General features: G+C 39.8%; 14 non-coding genes across 14 annotated transcripts; all 14 read left to right on the top strand.

Annotated features, from left to right (window-relative positions):
- The first annotated feature begins 708 nt into the window (after positions 1-708).
- Positions 709-781, top strand: TRNAF-GAA (transfer RNA phenylalanine (anticodon GAA)). The gene has a single exon. It is a non-coding gene; the product is annotated as a tRNA-Phe (tRNA).
- A 494-nt stretch (positions 782-1,275) lies between these two features.
- Positions 1,276-1,348, top strand: TRNAF-GAA (transfer RNA phenylalanine (anticodon GAA)). Its single transcript has one exon. It is a non-coding gene; the product is annotated as a tRNA-Phe (tRNA).
- Positions 1,349-3,021: 1,673 nt separating this feature from the next.
- TRNAF-GAA (transfer RNA phenylalanine (anticodon GAA)) lies at positions 3,022-3,094 on the top strand. Its single transcript has one exon. It is a non-coding gene; the product is annotated as a tRNA-Phe (tRNA).
- Positions 3,095-3,588: 494 nt separating this feature from the next.
- TRNAF-GAA (transfer RNA phenylalanine (anticodon GAA)) lies at positions 3,589-3,661 on the top strand. Its single transcript has one exon. It is a non-coding gene; the product is annotated as a tRNA-Phe (tRNA).
- Positions 3,662-5,901: 2,240 nt separating this feature from the next.
- TRNAF-GAA (transfer RNA phenylalanine (anticodon GAA)) lies at positions 5,902-5,974 on the top strand. The gene has a single exon. It is a non-coding gene; the product is annotated as a tRNA-Phe (tRNA).
- A 1,674-nt stretch (positions 5,975-7,648) lies between these two features.
- On the top strand, positions 7,649-7,721 carry TRNAF-GAA (transfer RNA phenylalanine (anticodon GAA)). The gene has a single exon. It is a non-coding gene; the product is annotated as a tRNA-Phe (tRNA).
- Positions 7,722-8,796: 1,075 nt separating this feature from the next.
- Positions 8,797-8,869, top strand: TRNAF-GAA (transfer RNA phenylalanine (anticodon GAA)). Its single transcript has one exon. It is a non-coding gene; the product is annotated as a tRNA-Phe (tRNA).
- Positions 8,870-9,363: 494 nt separating this feature from the next.
- TRNAF-GAA (transfer RNA phenylalanine (anticodon GAA)) lies at positions 9,364-9,436 on the top strand. Its single transcript has one exon. It is a non-coding gene; the product is annotated as a tRNA-Phe (tRNA).
- Positions 9,437-11,676: 2,240 nt separating this feature from the next.
- Positions 11,677-11,749, top strand: TRNAF-GAA (transfer RNA phenylalanine (anticodon GAA)). The gene has a single exon. It is a non-coding gene; the product is annotated as a tRNA-Phe (tRNA).
- Positions 11,750-14,570: 2,821 nt separating this feature from the next.
- TRNAF-GAA (transfer RNA phenylalanine (anticodon GAA)) lies at positions 14,571-14,643 on the top strand. The gene has a single exon. It is a non-coding gene; the product is annotated as a tRNA-Phe (tRNA).
- Positions 14,644-17,438: 2,795 nt separating this feature from the next.
- Positions 17,439-17,511, top strand: TRNAF-GAA (transfer RNA phenylalanine (anticodon GAA)). Its single transcript has one exon. It is a non-coding gene; the product is annotated as a tRNA-Phe (tRNA).
- A 1,673-nt stretch (positions 17,512-19,184) lies between these two features.
- Positions 19,185-19,257, top strand: TRNAF-GAA (transfer RNA phenylalanine (anticodon GAA)). The gene has a single exon. It is a non-coding gene; the product is annotated as a tRNA-Phe (tRNA).
- A 1,075-nt stretch (positions 19,258-20,332) lies between these two features.
- Positions 20,333-20,405, top strand: TRNAF-GAA (transfer RNA phenylalanine (anticodon GAA)). Its single transcript has one exon. It is a non-coding gene; the product is annotated as a tRNA-Phe (tRNA).
- Positions 20,406-20,899: 494 nt separating this feature from the next.
- Positions 20,900-20,972, top strand: TRNAF-GAA (transfer RNA phenylalanine (anticodon GAA)). Its single transcript has one exon. It is a non-coding gene; the product is annotated as a tRNA-Phe (tRNA).
- The last annotated feature ends 328 nt before the right edge of the window (positions 20,973-21,300 follow it).

Raw genomic sequence — 21,300 nt, 5'->3', positions numbered from 1 at the left:
CCCAGTTAGCTACAGAAGGATACAGCAAAGTGTAACACATAGCTGTACCCTCACAGTGAATGATTGCGACTTATATTTCTTGTCTACAATGATTAACAATAATAAGGAAGGCACTGTGAAAAAACGGGCTGAAAGAGCTCAGTTGCGAGGACGTCAAACTTTAGATCTAAGGGTCCCTGGTTAAATCCTTGGTTTGGTCAAAGACTGAGCAGCTAGTTCGTCAGGCAAGTTTCTTTTTTGGAGTCAGCTTCCGGTGACGTTTTATTTAATTAATAAAACCTTTCATCAACCTAATTGACATACCATCAGTACAAGACAGTACGTGTTTTCTATCTTTCTTTGAAAATGGATTCCACCTCTCTTGCCTTCAGCTTTGACTTCCATTATTTGCCGTTTCTATCTCGATTTTAGGGTAAACTGTAGCCTGCATCATTTTCCATCTAACCTTGGACCAAAGTGTCAGATGATATAGCTTGCTTCCTCATGCCACACATTTCTGTGTATTAGATTGCTAGCCTATTTAGCGTTTAGAAAAAAAGAAATACCTAGCTTGCGCAATAAAAAATAAATTGACTAATTGTGCCCAGTTAGCTGCAGAAGGATACAGCATACTTTAACACATAGATGTACCCTCCTAGTGATTGATCAGATGCCCACTTGTTTCCTACAATGATTAAGAATCATCAGGAAGGAATTTTCTGACAACTGGCCAAAATAGCTCAGTTGGGAGAGCGTTAGACTGAAGATCTAAAGGTCCCTGGTTCAATCCCGGGTTTCGGCAAGGACTGAGCACCTAGCTAATTAGGTGTAGTTCTCTCTTGGAGTCAGCTTCAGTAGACATTTTAGTTCATAGATGAAACCTTTCAATAACCTGATCGACATACCATCAGTAGAGCACAGCACTTGCGTTCTATCTTCCTTTCAAAATGGCTTCCACCTCTCTTGCCTTCAGCTTTGACTTCCATTATTTCCAGTTTCTATCTTGATTTTAATGTAAAGCTTAGGCTGCATCATCTTCTATTTTCCCATGAACCAAGCTGTCAGATGATATAGCTTGCTTACTCATTCCACACATTTGTGTGCCTATTCAGAGTTTGGAATAAAAGAAGTACCTAGGTTGCGCACCAAAAAAGTAAATGAGTAAATGCACCCAGTTAGCTGCAGAAGGATACCGGAAGTTTAAGACATAGCTGTACCCTCAAAGTGAATGATTTCGAGGTGTATGTCTTGTCTACAATGATTAAGAAGAAAACGGAGGGACCTGTGAAATAACTGGCCGAAATAGCTCAGTTGGGAGAGCGTTAGACTGAAGATCTAAAGGTCCCTGGTTCAATCCCGGGTTTCGGTAAAGACTCAGAAGACAGCTTGTTAGGCGTGTTTCTTTCTTGGATTCAGCTTCTGGTGACGTTTTATTTAATTGATAAAATCTTTCATCAACCTAATTGACATACCATCAGTACAAGACAGTACTTGTTTTCTATCTTCCTTTCAAAATGGATTCCACCTCTCTTGCCTTCAGCTTTGACTTCCATTATTTACTGTTTCTGTCTTGATTTTTAGGTAACCCCCAGTCTGCATCAGTCTCCATCTTCCCTTGAACCAAAGTGTCGGATGAAATAGCTTGCTTACTCATGCCACACATTTCTGTGCATTAGATTGCTAGCCTATTTAGAGTTTAGAAAAAAAGAAATACCTAGCTTGCAGAATAAAAAACGAATTCCCTAATTACACCCAGTTAACTGGAGAAGGATACAGCAAAGTTTAAGACATAGCTGTACCCTCACAGTGAATGATTTAGACTTCTGTGTCTTGTCTACAATGATTAAAAATGATACGGAAAGCTTTTCATGACACCTGGTTTAAATATCTCAGTTGGGAGAATGTTAGACTAAAGATAAAAAAAGGTCCTTGGTTCAATCCTAGGTTGTGCCAAAGACAAGCACTCAGCTTGTTAGGCATGTTTCTTTCTTGGAGTCACTCTCAAGGGACATTTTATTTCATTGATAAAAACTTGCATCAACCTGATCGACATGCCATCGGTACAAAAGAGCACTTATTTTCTATCTTCCTTTCAAAATGGCTTCCACCTCTCTTGCCTTCAGCTTTGACTTCCATTATTTCCCGTTTCTATCTTGATTTTGATGTAAACCGTAGGCGGCGTCATCTTCCATTTTCCCATGAGCCAAACTGTCAGATGATATAGCTTGCTTAGTCATGCCACACATTTCTGTTTATGAGAATGGTAGCCTATTCAGAGTTTAGAAAAAAAGAAGTACCTAGCTCGCGTAGCAAAAAAGTAAAGGAGTAATTGCCCCCAGTTAGCTACAGAAGGATACAGCAAAGTGTAACACATAGCTGTACCCTCACAGTGAATGATTGCGACTTATATTTCTTGTCTACAATGATTAATAATAATAAGGAAGGCACTGTGAAAAAACGGGCTGAAAGAGCTCAGTTGCGAGGACGTCAAACTTTAGATCTAAGGGTCCCTGGTTAAATCCTTGGTTTGGTCAAAGACTGAGCAGCTAGTTCGTCAGGCAAGTTTCTTTTTTGGAGTCAGCTTCCGGTGACGTTTTATTTAATTAATAAAACCTTTCATCAACCTAATTGACATACCATCAGTACAAGACAGTACGTGTTTTCTATCTTTCTTTGAAAATGGATTCCACCTCTCTTGCCTTCAGCTTTGACTTCCCTTATTTGCCGTTTCTATCTCGATTTTAGGGTAAACTGTAGCCTGCATCATTTTCCATCTAACCTTGGACCAAAGTGTCAGATGATATAGCTTGCTTCCTCATGCCACACATTTCTGTGTATTAGATTGCTAGCCTATTTAGCGTTTAGAAAAAAAGAAATACCTAGCTTGCGCAATAAAAAATAAATTGACTAATTGTGCCCAGTTAGCTGCAGAAGGATACAGCATACTTTAACACATAGATGTACCCTCCTAGTGATTGATCAGATGCCCACTTGTTGCCTACAATGATTAAGAATCATCAGGAAGGTATTCTTTGACAACTGGCCGAAATAGCTCAGTTGGGAGAGCTTTAGACTGAAGATCTAAAGGTCCCTGGTTCAATCCCGGGTTTCGGCAAGGACTGAGCACCTAGCTAATTAGGAGTAGTTCTCTCTTGGAGTCAGCTTCAGTAGACATTTTAGTTCATAGATGAAACCTTTCAATAACCTGATCGACATACCATCAGTAGAGCACAGCACTTGCGTTCTATCTTCCTTTCAAAATGGCTTCCACCTCTCTTGCCTTCAGCTTTGACTTCCATTATTTCCAGTTTCTATCTTGATTTTAATGTAAAGCTTAGGCTGCATCATCTTCTATTTTCCCATGAACCAAGCTGTCAGATGATATAGCTTGCTTACTCATCCCACACATTTGTGTGCCTATTCAGAGTTTGGAATAAAAGAAGTACCTAGGTTGCGCACCAAAAAAGTAAATGAGTAAATGCACCCAGTTAGCTGCAGAAGGATACCGGAAGTTTAAGACATAGCTGTACCCTCAAAGTGAATGATTTCGAGGTGTATGTCTTGTCTACAATGATTAAGAAGAAAACGGAGGGACCTGTGAAATAACTGGCCGAAATAGCTCAGTTGGGAGAGCGTTAGACTGAAGATCTAAAGGTCCCTGGTTCAATCCCGGGTTTCGGCTTAAACTCAGAAGACAGCTAGTTAGGCGTGTTTCTTTCTTGGATTCAGCTTCTGGTGACGTTTTATTTAATTGATAAAACCTTTCATCAACCTAATTGACATACCATCAGTACAAGACAGTACTTGTTTTCTATCTTCCTTTCAAAATGGATTCCACCTCTCTTGCCTTCAGCTTTGACTTCCATTATTTACTGTTTCTGTCTTGATTTTTAGGTAACCCGCAGTCTGCATCAGTCTCCATCTTCCCTTGAACCAAAGTGTCGGATGAAATAGCTTGCTTACTCATGCCACACATTTCTGTGCATTAGATTGCTAGCCTATTTAGAGTTTAGAAAAAAAGAAATACCTAGCTTGCACAATAAAAAACGAATTCCCTAATTACACCCAGTTAACTGGAGAAGGATACAGCAAAGTTTAAGACATAGCTGTACCCTCACAGTGAATGATTTAGACTTCTGTGTCTTGTCTACAATGATTAAAAATGATACGGAAAGCTTTTCATGACACCCGGCTAAAATATCTCAGTTGGGAGAATGTTAGACTAAAGATAAAAAAGGTCCTTGGTTCAATCCTGGGTTGTGCCAAAGACCAAGCACTCAGCTTGTTAGGCATGTTTCTTTCTTGGAATCACTCTCAAGTGACATTTTATTTCATTGATAAAAACTTGCATCAACCTGATCGACATGCCATCGGTACAAAAGAGCACCTATTTTCTATCTTCCTTTCAAAATGGCTTCCACCTCTCTTGCCTTCAGCTTTGACTTCCATTATTTCCCGTTTCTATCTTGATTTTAATGTAAACCGTAGCCGGCGTCATCTTCCATTTTCCCATGAGCCAAACTGTCAGATGATATAGCTTGCTCGGTCATGCCACACATTTCTGTTTATGAGAGTGGTAGCCTATTCAGAGTTTAGAAAAAAAGAAGTACCTACCTCGCGTAGCAAAAAAGTAAAGGAGTAATTGCCCCCAGTTAGCTACAGAAGGATACAGCAAAGTGTAACACATAGCTGTTCCCTCACAGTGAATGATTGCGACTTATATTTCTTGTCTACAATGATTAACAATAATAAGGAAGGCACTGTGAAAAAACGGGCTGAAAGAGCTCAGTTGCGAGGACGTCAAACTTTAGATCTAAGGGTCCCTGGTTAAATCCTTGGTTTGGTCAAAGACTGAGCAGCTAGTTCGTCAGGCAAGTTTCTTTTTTGGAGTCAGCTTCCGGTGACGTTTTATTTAATTAATAAAACCGTTCATCAACCTAATTGACATACCATCAGTACAAGACAGTACGTGTTTTCTATCTTTCTTTGAAAATGGATTCCACCTCTCTTGCCTTCAGCTTTGACTTCCATTATTTGCCGTTTCTATCTCGATTTTAGGGTAAACTGTAGCCTGCATCATTTTCCATCTAACCTTGGACCAAAGTGTCAGATGATATAGCTTGCTTCCTCATGCCACACATTTCTGTGTATTAGATTGCTAGCCTATTTAGCGTTTAGAAAAAAAGAAATACCTAGCTTGCGCAATAAAAAATAAATTGACTAATTGTGCCCAGTTAGCTGCAGAAGGATACAGCATACTTTAACACATAGATGTACCCTCCTAGTGATTGATCAGATGCCCACTTGTTTCCTACAATGATTAAGAATCATCAGGAAGGTATTCTCTGACAACTGGCCAAAATAGCTCAGTTGGGAGAGCGTTAGACCGAAGATCTAAAGGTCCCTGGTTCAATCCCGGGTTTCGGCAAGGACTGAGCACCTAGCTAATTAGGTGTAGTTCTCTCTTGGAGTCAGCTTCAGTAGACATTTTAGTTCATAGATGAAACCTTTCAATAACCTGATCGACATACCATCAGTAGAGCACAGCACTTGCGTTCTATCTTCCTTTGAAAATGGCTTCCACCTCTCTTGCCTTCAGCTTTGACTTCCATTATTTCCAGTTTCTATCTTGATTTTAATGTAAAGCTTAGGCTGCATCATCTTCTATTTTCCCATGAACCAAGCTGTCAGATGATATAGCTTGCTTACTCATCCCACACATTTGTGTGCCTATTCAGAGTTTGGAATAAAAGAAGTACCTAGGTTGCGCACCAAAAAAGTAAATGAGTAAATGCACCCAGTTAGCTGCAGAAGGATACCGGAAGTTTAAGACATAGCTGTACCCTCAAAGTGAATGATTTCGAGGTGTATGTCTTGTCTACAATGATTAAGAAGAAAACGGAGGGACCTGTGAAATAACTGGCCGAAATAGCTCAGTTGGGAGAGCGTTAGACTGAAGATCTAAAGGTCCCTGGTTCAATCCCGGGTTTTGGCAAAGACTCAGAAGACAGCTTGTTAGGCGTGTTTCTTTCTTGGATTCAGCTTCTGGTGACGTTTTATTTAATTGATAAAACCTTTCATCGACCTAATTGACATACCATCAGTACAAGACAGTACTTGTTTTCTATCTTCCTTTCAAAATGGATTCCACCTCTCTTGCCTTCAGCTTTGACTTCCATTATTTACTGTTTCTGTCTTGATTTTTAGGTAACCCGCAGTCTGCATCAGTCTCCATCTTCCCTTGAACCAAAGTGTCGGATGAAATAGCTTGCTTACTCATGCCACACATTTCTGTGCATTAGATTGCTAGCCTATTTAGAGTTTAGAAAAAAAGAAATACCTAGCTTGCACAATAAAAAACGAATTCCCTAATTACACCCAGTTAACTGGAGAAGGATACAGCAAAGTTTAAGACATAGCTGTACCCTCACAGTGAATGATTTAGACTTCTGTGTCTTGTCTACAATGATTAAAAATGATACGGAAAGCTTTTCATGACACCTGGTTTAAATATCTCAGTTGGGAGAATGTTAGACTAAAGATAAAAAAAGGTCCTTGGTTCAATCCTAGGTTGTGCCAAAGACCAAGCACTCAGCTTGTTAGGCATGTTTCTTTCTTGGAGTCACTCTCAAGGGACATTTTATTTCATTGATAAAAACTTGCATCAACCTGATCGACATGCCATCGGTACAAAAGAGCACTTATTTTCTATCTTCCTTTCAAAATGGCTTCCACCTCTCTTGCCTTCAGCTTTGACTTCCATTATTTCCCGTTTCTATCTTGATTTTGATGTAAACCGTAGGCGGCGTCATCTTCCATTTTCCCATGAGCCAAACTGTCAGATGATATAGCTTGCTTAGTCATGCCACACATTTCTGTTTATGAGAATGGTAGCCTATTCAGAGTTTAGAAAAAAAGAAGTACCTAGCTCGCGTAGCAAAAAAGTAAAGGAGTAATTGCCCCCAGTTAGCTACAGAAGGATACAGCAAAGTGTAACACATAGCTGTACCCTCACAGTGAATGATTGCGACTTATATTTCTTGTCTACAATGATTAATAATAATAAGGAAGGCACTGTGAAAAAACGGGCTGAAAGAGCTCAGTTGCGAGGACGTCAAACTTTAGATCTAAGGGTCCCTGGTTAAATTCTTGGTTTGGTCAAAGACTGAGCAGCTAGTTCGTCAGGCAAGTTTCTTTTTTGGAGTCAGCTTCCGGTGACGTTTTATTTAATTAATAAAACCTTTCATCAACCTAATTGACATACCATCAGTACAAGACAGTACGTGTTTTCTATCTTCCTTTGAAAATGGATTCCACCTCTCTTGCCTTCAGCTTTGACTTCCATTATTTCCCGTTTCTATCTCGATTTTAGGGTAAACTGTAGCCTGCATCATTTTCCATCTAACCTTGGACCAAAGTGTCAGATGATATAGCTTGCTTCCTCATGCCACACATTTCTGTGTATTAGATTGCTAGCCTATTTAGCGTTTAGAAAAAAAGAAATACCTAGCTTGCGCAATAAAAAATGAATTGACTAATTGTGCCCAGTTAGCTGCAGAAGGATACAGCATACTTTAACACATAGATGTACCCTCCTAGTGATTGATCAGATGCCCACTTGTTGCCTACAATGATTAAGAATCATCAGGAAGGTATTCTTTGACAACTGGCCGAAATAGCTCAGTTGGGAGAGCGTTAGACTGAAGATCTAAAGGTCCCTGGTTCAATCCCGGGTTTTGGCAAGGAGTGAGCACCTAGCTAATTAGGTGTAGTTCTCTCTTGGAGTCAGCTTCAGTAGACATTTTAATTCATAGATGAAACCTTTCAATAACCTGATCGACATACCATCAGTAGAGCACAGCACTTGCGTTCTATCTTCCTTTCAAAATGACTTCCACCTCTCTTGCCTTCAGCTTTGACTTCCATTATTTCCAGTTTCTATCTTGATTTTAATGTAAAGCTTAGGCTGCATCATCTTCTATTTTCCCATGAACCAAGCTGTCAGATGATATAGCTTGCTTACTCATCCCACACATTTGTGTGCCTATTCAGAGTTTGGAATAAAAGAAGTACCTAGGTTGCGCACCAAAAAAGTAAATGAGTAAATGCACCCAGTTAGCTGCAGAAGGATACCGGAAGTTTAAGACATAGCTGTACCCTCAAAGTGAATGATTTCGAGGTGTATGTCTTGTCTACAATGATTAAGAAGAAAACGGAGGGACCTGTGAAATAACTGGCCGAAATAGCTCAGTTGGGAGAGTGTTAGACTGAAGATCTAAAGGTCCCTGGTTCAATCCCGGGTTTCGACAAAGACTCAGAAGGCAGCTTGTTAGGCGTGTTTCTTTCTTGGATTCAGCTTCTAGTGACGTTTTATTTAATTGATAAAACCTTTCATCAACCTAATTGACATACCATCAGTACAAGACAGTACGTGTTTTCTATCTTCCTTTGAAAATGGTTTCCACCTCTCTTGCCTTCAGCTTTGACTTCGATTATTTGCCGTTTCTATCTCGATTTTAGGGTAAACTGTAGCCTGCATCATTTTCCATCTAACCTTGGACCAAAGTGTCAGATGATATAGCTTGCTTCCTCATGCCACACATTTCTGTGTATTAGATTGCTAGCCTATTTAGCGTTTAGAAAAAAAGAAATACCTAGCTTGCGCAATAAAAAATAAATTGACTAATTGTGCCCAGTTAGCTGCAGAAGGATACAGCATACTTTAACACATAGATGTACCCTCCTAGTGATTGATCAGATGCCCACTTGTTGCCTACAATGATTAAGAATCATCAGGAAGGTATTCTCTGACAACTGGCCGAAATAGCTCAGTTGGGAGAGCGTTAGACTGAAGATCTAAAGGTCCCTGGTTCAATCCCGGGTTTCGGCAAGGACTGAGCACCTAGCTAATTAGGTGTAGTTCTCTCTTGGAGTCAGCTTCAGTAGACATTTTAGTTCATAGATGAAACCTTTCAATAACCTGATCGACATACCATCAGTAGAGCACAGCACTTGCGTTCTATCTTCCTTTCAAAATGGCTTCCACCTCTGTTGCCTTCAGCTTTGACTTCCATTATTTCCAGTTTGTATCTTGATTTTAATGTAAAGCTTAGGCTGCATCATCTTCTATTTTCCCATGAACCAAGCTGTCAGATGATATAGCTTGCTTACTCATCCCACACATTTGTGTGCCTATTCAGAGTTTGGAATAAAAGAAGTACCTAGGTTGCGCACCAAAAAAGTAAATGAGTAAATGCACCCAGTTAGCTGCAGAAGGATACCGGAAGTTTAAGACATAGCTGTACCATCAAAGTGAATGATTTGGAGGAGTATGTCTTGTCTACAATGATTAAGAAGAAAACGGAGGGAGCTGTGAAATAACTGGCCGAAATAGCTCAGTTGGGAGAGCGTTAGACTGAAGATCTAAAGGTCCCTGGTTCAATCCCGGGTTTCGGCAAAGACTCAGAAGACAGCTTTTTAGGCGTGTTTCTTTCTTGGATTCAGCTTCTGGTGACGTTTTATTTAATTGATAAAACCTTTCATCAACCTAATTGACATACCATCAGTACAAGACAGTACTTGTTTTCTATCTTCCTTTCAAAATGGATTCCACCTCTCTTGCCTTCAGCTTTGACTTCCATTATTTACTGTTTCTATCTTGATTTTTAGGTAACCCGCAGTCTGCATCAGTCTCCATCTTCCCTTGAACCAAAGTGTCGGATGAAATAGCTTGCTTACTCATGCCACACATTTCTGTGCATTAGATTGCTAGCCTATTTAGAGTTTAGAAAAAAAGAAATACCTAGCTTGCAGAATAAAAAACAAATTCCCTAATTACACCCAGTTAACTGGAGAAGGATACAACAAAGTTTAAGACATAGCTGTACCCTCACAGTGAATGATTTAGACTTCTGTGTCTTGTCTACAATGATTAAAAATGATACGGAAAGCTTTTCATGACACCTGGCTAAAATATCTCAGTTAGGATAATGTTAGACTAAAGATAAAAAAGGTCCTTGGTTCAATCCTGGGTTGTGCCAAAGACCAAGCACTCAGCTTGTTAGGCATGTTTCTTTCTTGGAGTCACTCTCAAGTGACATTTTATTTCATTGATAAAAACTTGCATCAACCTGATCGACATGCCATCGGTACAAAAGAGAACTTATTTTCTATCTTCCTTTCAAAATGGCTTCCACCTCTCTTGCCTTCAGCTTTGACTTCCATTATTTCCCGTTTCTATCTTGATTTTAATGTAAACCGTAGCCGGCGTCATCTTCCATTTTCCCATGAGCCAAACTGTCAAATGATATAGCTTGCTTGGTCATGCCACACATTTCTGTTTATGAGAGTGGTAGCCTATTCAGAGTTTAGAAAAAAAGAAGTACCTACCTCGCGTAGCAAAAAAGTAAAGGAGTAATTGCCCCCAGTTAGCTACAGAAGGATACAGCAAAGTGTAACACATAGCTGTACCCTCACAGTGAATGATTGCGACTTATATTTCTTGTCTACAATGATTAACAATAATAAGGAAGGCACTGTGAAAAAACGGGCTGAAAGAGCTCAGTTGCGAGGACGTCAAACTTTAGATCTAAGGGTCCCTGGTTAAATCCTTGGTTTGGTCAAAGACTGAGCAGCTAGTTCGTCAGGCAAGTTTCTTTTTTGGAGTCAGCTTCCGGTGACGTTTTATTTAATTAATAAAACCTTTCATCAACCTAATTGACATACCATCAGTACAAGACAGTACGTGTTTTCTATCTTTCTTTGAAAATGGATTCCACCTCTCTTGCCTTCAGCTTTGACTTCCATTATTTGCCGTTTCTATCTCGATTTTAGGGTAAACTGTAGCCTGCATCATTTTCCATCTAACCTTGGACCAAAGTGTCAGATGATATAGCTTGCTTCCTCATGCCACACATTTCTGTGTATTAGATTGCTAGCCTATTTAGCGTTTAGAAAAAAAGAAATACCTAGCTTGCGCAATAAAAAATAAATTGACTAATTGTGCCCAGTTAGCTGCAGAAGGATACAGCATACTTTAACACATAGATGTACCCTCCTAGTGATTGATCAGATGCCCACTTGTTGCCTGCAATGATTAAGAATCATCAGGAAGGTATTCTCTGACAACTGGCCGAAATAGCTCATTTGGGAGAGCGTTAAACTGAAGATCTAAAGCTCTCTGGTTCAATCCCGGGTTTTGGCAAGGACTGAGCACCTAGCTAATTAGGTGTAGTTCTCTCTTGGAGTCAGCTTCAGTAGACATTTTAGTTCATAGATGAAACCTTTTAATAACCTGTTCGACATACCATCAGTAGAGCACAGCACTTGCGTTCTATCTTCCTTTCAAAATGGCTTCCACCTCTCTTGCCTTCAGCTTTGACTTCCATTATTTCCAGTTTCTATCTTGATTTTAATGTAAAGCTTAGGCTGCATCATCTTCCATTTTCCCATGAACCAAGCTGTCAGATGATATAGCTTGCTTACTCATCCCACACATTTGTGTGCCTATTCAGAGTTTGGAATAAAAGAAGTACCTAGGTTGCGCACCAAAAAAGTAAATGAGTAATTGCACCCAGTTAGCTGCAGAAGGATACCGGAAGTTTAAGACATAGCTGTACCCTCAAAGTGAATGATTTCGAGGTGTATGTCTTGTCTACAATGATTAAGAAGAATACGGAGGGACCTGTGAAATAAGTGGCCGAAATAGCTCAGTTGGGAGAGCGTTAGACTGAAGATCTAAAGGTCCCTGGTTCAATCCCGGGTTTCGGCAAAGACTCAGAAGACAGCTTGTTAGGCGTGTTTCTTTCTTGGATTCAGCTTCTGGTGACGTTTTATTTAATTGATAAAACCTTTCATCGACCTAATTGACATACCATCAGTACAAGACAGTACTTGTTTTCTATCTTCCTTTCAAAATGGATTCCACCTCTCTTGCCTTCAGCTTTGACTTCCATTATTTACTGTTTCTGTCTTGATTTTTAGGTAACCCGCAGTCTGCATCAGTCTCCATCTTCCCTTGAACCAAAGTGTCGGATGAAATAGCTTGCTTACTCATGCCACACATTTCTGTGCATTAGATTGCTAGCCTATTTAGAGTTTAGAAAAAAAGAAATACCTAGCTTGCACAATAAAAAACGAATTCCCTAATTACACCCAGTTAACTGGAGAAGGATACAGCAAAGTTTAAGACATAGCTGTACCCTCACAGTGAATGATTTAGACTTCTGTGTCTTGTCTACAATGATTAAAAATGATACGGAAAGCTTTTCATGACACCTGGCTAAAATATCTCAGTTGGGAGAATGTTAGACTAAAGATAAAAAAGGTCCTTGGTCCAATCCTGGGTTGTGCCAAAGACCAAGCACTCAGCTTGTTAGGCATGTTTCTTTCTTGGAGTCACTCTCAAGTGACATTTTATTTCATTGATAAAAACTTGCATCAACCTGATCGACATGCCATCGGTACAAAAGAGCACTTATTTTCTATCTTCCTTTCAAAATGGCTTCCACCTCTCTTGCCTTCAGCTTTGACTTCCATTATTTCCCGTTTCTATCTTGATTTTGATGTAAACCGTAGGCGGCGTCATCTTCCATTTTCCCATGAGCCAAACTGTCAGATGATATAGCTTGCTTAGTCATGCCACACATTTCTGTTTATGAGAGTGGTAGCCTATTCAGAGTTTAGAAAAAAAGAAGTTCCTAGCTCGCGTAGCAAAAAAGTAAAGGAGTAATTGCCCCCAGTTAGCTACAGAAGGATACAGCAAAGTGTAACACATAGCTGTACCCTCACAGTGAATGATTGCGACTTATATTTCTTGTCTACAATGATTAATAATAATAAGGAAGGCACTGTGAAAAAACGGGCTGAAAGAGCTCAGTTGCGAGGACGTCAAACTTTAGATCTAAGGGTCCCTGGTTAAATTCTTGGTTTGGTCAAAGACTGAGCAGCTAGTTCGTCAGGCAAGTTTCTTTTTTGGAGTCAGCTTCCGGTGACGTTTTATTTAATTAATAAAACCTTTCATCAACCTAATTGACATACCATCAGTACAAGACAGTACGTGTTTTCTATCTTCCTTTGAAAATGGATTCCACCTCTCTTGCCTTCAGCTTTGACTTCCATTATTTCCCGTTTCTATCTCGATTTTAGGGTAAACTGTAGCCTGCATCATTTTCCATCTAACCTTGGACCAAAGTGTCAGATGATATAGCTTGCTTCCTCATGCCACACATTTCTGTGTATTAGATTGCTAGCCTATTTAGCGTTTAGAAAAAAAGAAATACCTAGCTTGCGCAATAAAAAATAAATTGACTAATTGTGCCCAGTTAGCTGCAGAAGGATACAGCATACTTTAACACATAGATGTACCCTCCTAGTGATTGATCAGATGCCCACTTGTTGCCTACAATGATTAAGAATCATCAGGAAGGTATTCTTTGACAACTGGCCGAAATAGCTCAGTTGGGAGAGCGTTAGACCGAAGATCTAAAGGTCCCTGGTTCAATCCCGGGTTTTGGCAAGGACTGAGCACCTAGCTAATTAGGTGTAGTTCTCTCTTGGAGTCAGCTTCAGTAGACATTTTAGTTCATAGATGAAACCTTTCAATAACCTGATCGACATACCATCAGTAGAGCACAGCACTTGCGTTCTATCTTCCTTTGAAAATGGCTTCCACCTCTCTTGCCTTCAGCTTTGACTTCCATTATTTCCAGTTTCTATCTTGATTTTAATGTAAAGCTTAGGCTGCATCATCTTCTATTTTCCCATGAACCAAGCTGTCAGATGATATAGCTTGCTTACTCAGCCCACACATTTGTGTGCCTATTCAGAGTTTGGAATAAAAGAAGTACCTAGGTTGCGCACCAAAAAAGTAAATGAGTAAATGCACCCAGTTAGCTGCAGAAGGATACCGGAAGTTTAAGACATAGCTGTACCCTCAAAGTGAATGATTTCGAGGTGTATGTCTTGTCTACAATGATTAAGAAGAAAACGGAGGGACCTGTGAAATAACTGGCCGAAATAGCTCAGTTGGGAGAGTGTTAGACTGAAGATCTAAAGGTCCCTGGTTCAATCCCGGGTTTCGACAAAGACTCAGAAGGCAGCTTGTTAGGCGTGTTTCTTTCTTGGATTCAGCTTCTGGTGACGTTTTATTTAATTGATAAAACCTTTCATCAACCTAATTGACATACCATCAGTACAAGACAGTACGTGTTTTCTATCTTCCTTTGAAAATGGTTTCCACCTCTCTTGCCTTCAGCTTTGACTTCGATTATTTGCCGTTTCTATCTCGATTTTAGGGTAAACTGTAGCCTGCATCATTTTCCATCTAACCTTGGACCAAAGTGTCAGATGATATAGCTTGCTTCCTCATGCCACACATTTCTGTGTATTAGATTGCTAGCCTATTTAGCGTTTAGAAAAAAAGAAATACCTAGCTTGCGCAATAAAAAATAAATTGACTAATTGTGCCCAGTTAGCTGCAGAAGGATACAGCATACTTTAACACATAGATGTACCCTCCTAGTGATTGATCAGATGCCCACTTGTTGCCTACAATGATTAAGAATCATCAGGAAGGTATTCTCTGACAACTGGCCGAAATAGCTCAGTTGGGAGAGCGTTAGACTGAAGATCTAAAGGTCCCTGGTTCAATCCCGGGTTTCGGCAAGGACTGAGCACCTAGCTAATTAGGTGTAGTTCTCTCTTGGAGTCAGCTTCAGTAGACATTTTAGTTCATAGATGAAACCTTTCAATAACCTGATCGACATACCATCAGTAGAGCACAGCACTTGCGTTCTATCTTCCTTTCAAAATGGCTTCCACCTCTGTTGCCTTCAGCTTTGACTTCCATTATTTCCAGTTTGTATCTTGATTTTAATGTAAAGCTTAGGCTGCATCATCTTCTATTTTCCCATGAACCAAGCTGTCAGATGATATAGCTTGCTTACTCATCCCACACATTTGTGTGCCTATTCAGAGTTTGGAATAAAAGAAGTACCTAGGTTGCGCACCAAAAAAGTAAATGAGTAAATGCACCCAGTTAGCTGCAGAAGGATACCGGAAGTTTAAGACATAGCTGTACCATCAAAGTGAATGATTTGGAGGTGTATGTCTTGTCTACAATGATTAAGAAGAAAACGGAGGGAGCTGTGAAATAACTGGCCGAAATAGCTCAGTTGGGAGAGCGTTAGACTGAAGATCTAAAGATCCCGGGTTTCGGCAAAGACACAGAAGACAGCTTTTTAGGCGTGTTTCTTTCTTGGATTCAGCTTCTGGTGACGTTTTATTTAATTGATAAAACCTTTCATCAACCTAATTGACATACCATCAGTACAAGACAGTACTTGTTTTCTATCTTCCTTTCAAAATGGATTCCACCTCTCTTGCCTTCAGCTTTGACTTCCATTATTTACTGTTTCTATCTTGATTTTTAGGTAACCCGCAGTCTGCATCAGTCTCCATCTTCCCTTGAACCAAAGTGTCGGATGAAATAGCTTGCTTACTCATGCCACACATTTCTGTGCATTAGATTGCTAGCCTATTTAGAGTTTAGAAAAAAAGAAATACCTAGCTTGCAGAATAAAAAACAAATTCCCTAATTACACCCAGTTAACTGGAGAAGGATACAACAAAGTTTAAGACATAGCTGTACCCTCACAGTGAATGATTTAGACTTCTGTGTCTTGTCTACAATGATTAAAAATGATACGGAAAGCTTTTCATGACACCTGGCTAAAATATCTCAGTTAGGATAATGTTAGACTAAAGATAAAAAAGGTCCTTGGTTCAATCCTGGGTTGTGCCAAAGACCAAGCACTCAGCTTGTTAGGCATGTTTCTTTCTTGGAGTCACTCTCAAGTGACATTTTATTTCATTGATAAAAACTTGCATCAACCTGATCGACATGCCATCGGTACAAAAGAGAACTTATTTTCTATCTTCCTTTCAAAATGGCTTCCACCTCTCTTGCCTTCAGCTTTGACTTCCATTATTTCCCGTTTCTATCTTGATTTTAATGTAAACCGTAGCCGGCGTCATCTTCCATTTTCCCATGAGCCAAACTGTCAAATGATATAGCTTGCTTGGTCATGCCACACATTTCTGTTTATGAGAGTGGTAGCCTATTCAGAGTTTAGAAAAAAAGAAGTACCTACCTCGCGTAGCAAAAAAGTAAAGGAGTAATTGCCCCCAGTTAGCTACAGAAGGATACAGCAAAGTGTAACACATAGCTGTACCCTCACAGTGAATGATTGCGACTTATATTTCTTGTCTACAATGATTAACAATAATAAGGAAGGCACTGTGAAAAAACGGGCTGAAAGAGCTCAGTTGCGAGGACGTCAAACTTTAGATCTAAGGGTCCCTGGTTAAATCCTTGGTTTGGTCAAAGACTGAGCAGCTAGTTCGTCAGGCAAGTTTCTTTTTTGGAGTCAGCTTCTGGTGACGTTTTATTTAATTGATAAAACCTTTCATCAACCTAATTGACATACCATCAGTACAAGACAGTACGTGTTTTCTATCTTTCTTTGAAAATGGATTCCACCTCTCTTGCCTTCAGCTTTGACTTCCATTATTTGCCGTTTCTATCTCGATTTTAGGGTAAACTGTAGCCTGCATCATTTTCCATCTAACCTTGGACCAAAGTGTCAGATGATATAGCTTGCTTCCTCATGCCACACATTTCTGTGTATTAGATTGCTAGCCTATTTAGCGTTTAGAAAAAAAGAAATACCTAGCTTGCGCAATAAAAAATAAATTGACTAATTGTGCCCAGTTAGCTGCAGAAGGATACAGCATACTTTAACACATAGATGTACCCTCCTAGTGATTGATCAGATGCCCACTTGTTGCCTGCAATGATTAAGAATCATCAGGAAGGTATTCTCTGACAACTGGCCGAAATAGCTCATTTGGGAGAGCGTTAAACTGAAGATCTAAAGCTCTCTGGTTCAATCCCGGGTTTTGGCAAGGACTGAGCACCTAGCTAATTAGGTGTAGTTCTCTCTTGGAGTCAGCTTCAGTAGACATTTTAGTTCATAGATGAAACCTTTTAATAACCTGTTCGACATACCATCAGTAGAGCACAGCACTTGCGTTCTATCTTCCTTTCAAAATGGCTTCCACCTCTCTTGCCTTCAGCTTTGACTTCCATTATTTCCAGTTTCTATCTTGATTTTAATGTAAAGCTTAGGCTGCATCATCTTCCATTTTCCCATGAACCAAGCTGTCAGATGATATAGCTTGCTTACTCATCCCACACATTTGTGTACCTATTCAGAGTTTGGAATAAAAGAAGTACCTAGGTTGCGCACCAAAAAAGTAAATGAGTAATTGCACCCAGTTAGCTGCAGAAGGATACCGGAAGTTTAAGACATAGCTGTACCCTCAAAGTGAATGATTTCGAGGTGTATGTCTTGTCTACAATGATTAAGAAGAATACGGAGGGACCTGTGAAATAAGTGGCCGAAATAGCTCAGTTGGGAGAGCGTTAGACTGAAGATCTAAAGGTCCCTGGTTCAATCCCGGGTTTCGGCAAAGATTCAGAAGACAGCTTGTTAGGCGTGTTTCTTTCTTGGATTCAGCTTCTGGTGACGTTTTATTTAATTGATAAAACCTTTCATCGACCTAATTGACATACCATCAGTACAAGACAGTACTTGTTTTCTATCTTCCTTTCAAAATGGATTCCACCTCTCTTGCCTTCAGCTTTGACTTCCATTATTTACTGTTTCTGTCTTGATTTTTAGGTAACCCGCAGTCTGCATCAGTCTCCATCTTCCCTTGAACCAAAGTGTCGGATGAAATAGCTTGCTTACTCATGCCACACATTTCTGTGCATTAGATTGCTAGCCTATTTAGAGTTTAGAAAAAAAGAAATACCTAGCTTGCACAATAAAAAACGAATTCCCTAATTACACCCAGTTAACTGGAGAAGGATACAGCAAAGTTTAAGACATAGCTGTACCCTCACAGTGAATGATTTAGACTTCTGTGTCTTGTCTACAATGATTAAAAATGATACGGAAAGCTTTTCATGACACCTGGCTAAAATATCTCAGTTGGGAGAATGTTAGACTAAAGATAAAAAAGGTCCTTGGTCCAATCCTGGGTTGTGCCAAAGACCAAGCACTCAGCTTGTTAGGCATGTTTCTTTCTTGGAGTCACTCTCAAGTGACATTTTATTTCATTGATAAAAACTTGCATCAACCTGATCGACATGCCATCGGTACAAAAGAGCACTTATTTTCTATCTTCCTTTCAAAATGGCTTCCACCTCTCTTGCCTTCAGCTTTGACTTCCATTATTTCCCGTTTCTATCTTGATTTTGATGTAAACCGTAGGCGGCGTCATCTTCCATTTTCCCATGAGCCAAACTGTCAGATGATATAGCTTGCTTAGTCATGCCACACATTTCTGTTTATGAGAGTGGTAGCCTATTCAGAGTTTAGAAAAAAAGAAGTACCTAGCTCGCGTAGCAAAAAAGTAAAGGAGTAATTGCCCCCAGTTAGCTACAGAAGGATACAGCAAAGTGTAACACATAGCTGTACCCTCACAGTGAATGATTGCGACTTATATTTCTTGTCTACAATGATTAATAATAATAAGGAAGGCACTGTGAAAAAACGGGCTGAAAGAGCTCAGTTGCGAGGACGTCAAACTTTAGATCTAAGGGTCCCTGGTTAAATTCTTGGTTTGGTCAAAGACTGAGCAGCTAGTTCGTCAGGCAAGTTTCTTTTTTGGAGTCAGCTTCCGGTGACGTTTTATTTAATTAATAAAACCTTTCATCAACCTAATTGACATACCATCAGTACAAGACAGTACGTGTTTTCTATCTTCCTTTGAAAATGGATTCCACCTCTCTTGCCTTCAGCTTTGACTTCCATTATTTCCCGTTTCTATCTCGATTTTAGGGTAAACTGTAGCCTGCATCATTTTCCATCTAACCTTGGACCAAAGTGTCAGATGATATAGCTTGCTTCCTCATGCCACACATTTCTGTGTATTAGATTGCTAGCCTATTTAGCGTTTAGAAAAAAAGAAATACCTAGCTTGCGCAATAAAAAATAAATTGACTAATTGTGCCCAGTTAGCTGCAGAAGGATACAGCATACTTTAACACATAGATGTACCCTCCTAGTGATTGATCAGATGCCCACTTGTTGCCTACAATGATTAAGAATCATCAGGAAGGTATTCTTTGACAACTGGCCGAAATAGCTCAGTTGGGAGAGCGTTAGACTGAAGATCTAAAGGTCCCTGGTTCAATCCCGGGTTTTGGCAAGGACTGAGCACCTAGCTAATTAGGTGTAGTTCTCTCTTGGAGTCAGCTTCAGTAGACATTTTAGTTCATAGATGAAACCTTTCAATAACCTGATCGACATACCATCAGTAGAGCACAGCACTTGCGTTCTATCTTCCTTTGAAAATGGCTTCCACCTCTCTTGCCTTCAGCTTTGACTTCCATTATTTCCAGTTTCTATCTTGATTTTAATGTAAAGCTTAGGCTGCATCATCTTCTATTTTCCCATGAACCAAGCTGTCAGATGATATAGCTTGCTTACTCAGCCCACACATTTGTGTGCCTATTCAGAGTTTGGAATAAAAGAAGTACCTAGGTTGCGCACCAAAAAAGTAAATGAGTAAATGCACCCAGTTAGCTGCAGAAGGATACCGGAAGTTTAAGACATAGCTGTACCCTCAAAGTGAATGATTTCGAGGTGTATGTCTTGTCTACAATGATTAAGAAGAAAACGGAGGGACCTGTGAAATAACTGGCCGAAATAGCTCAGTTGGGAGAGTGTTAGACTGAAGATCTAAAGGTCCCTGGTTCAATCCCGGGTTTCGACAAAGACTCAGAAGGCAGCTTGTTAGGCGTGTTTCTTTCTTGGATTCAGCTTCTGGTGACGTTTTATTTAATTGATAAAACCTTTCATCAACCTAATTGACATACCATCAGTACAAGACAGTACGTGTTTTCTATCTTCCTTTGAAAATGGTTTCCACCTCTCTTGCCTTCAGCTTTGACTTCGATTATTTGCCGTTTCTATCTCGATTTTAGGGTAAACTGTAGCCTGCATCATTTTCCATCTAACCTTGGACCAAAGTGTCAGATGATATAGCTTGCTTCCTCATGCCACACATTTCTGTGTATTAGATTGCTAGCCTATTTAGCGTTTAGAAAAAAAGAAATACCTAGCTTGCGCAATAAAAAATAAATTGACTAATTGTGCCCAGTTAGCTGCAGAAGGATACAGCATACTTTAACACATAGATGTACCCTCCTAGTGATTGATCAGATGCCCACTTGTTGCCTACAATGATTAAGAATCATCAGGAAGGTATTCTCTGACAACTGGCCGAAATAGCTCAGTTGGGAGAGCGTTAGACTGAAGATCTAAAGGTCCCTGGTTCAATCCCGGGTTTCGGCAAGGACTGAGCACCTAGCTAATTAGGTGTAGTTCTCTCTTGGAGTCAGCTTCAGTAGACATTTTAGTTCATAGATGAAACCTTTCAATAACCTGATCGACATACCATCAGTAGAGCACAGCACTTGCGTTCTATCTTCCTTTCAAAATGGCTTCCACCTCTGTTGCCTTCAGCTTTGACTTCCATTATTTCCAGTTTGTATCTTGATTTTAATGTAAAGCTTAGGCTGCATCATCTTCTATTTTCCCATGAACCAAGCTGTCAGATGATATAGCTTGCTTACTCATCCCACACATTTGTGTGCCTATTCAGAGTTTGGAATAAAAGAAGTACCTAGGTTGCGCACCAAAAAAGTAAATGAGTAAATGCACCCAGTTAGCTGCAGAAGGATACCGGAAGTTTAAGACATAGCTGTACCATCAAAGTGAATGATTTGGAGGTGTATGTCTTGTCTACAATGATTAAGAAGAAAACGGAGGGAGCTGTGAAATAACTGGCCGAAATAGCTCAGTTGGGAGAGCGTTAGACTGAAGATCTAAAGGTCCCTGGTTCAATCCCGGGTTTCGGCAAAGACTCAGAAGACAGCTTTTTAGGCGTGTTTCTTTCTTGGATTCAGCTTCTGGTGACGTTTTATTTAATTGATAAAACCTTTCATCAACCTAATTGACATACCATCAGTACAAGACAGTACTTGTTTTCTATCTTCCTTTCAAAATGGATTCCACCTCTCTTGCCTTCAGCTTTGACTTCCATTATTTACTGTTTCTATCTTGATTTTTAGGTAACCCGCAGTCTGCATCAGTCTCCATCTTCCCTTGAACCAAAGTGTCGGATGAAATAGCTTGCTTACTCATGCCACACATTTCTGTGCATTAGATTGCTAGCCTATTTAGAGTT

This window comes from Pleurodeles waltl, chromosome 8 (assembly GCF_031143425.1).
Source record: "Pleurodeles waltl isolate 20211129_DDA chromosome 8, aPleWal1.hap1.20221129, whole genome shotgun sequence".
In the NCBI taxonomy this organism is placed as follows: domain Eukaryota; kingdom Metazoa; phylum Chordata; class Amphibia; order Caudata; family Salamandridae; genus Pleurodeles; species Pleurodeles waltl.
This window is presented reverse-complemented; position numbering and strand designations above follow the sequence as displayed.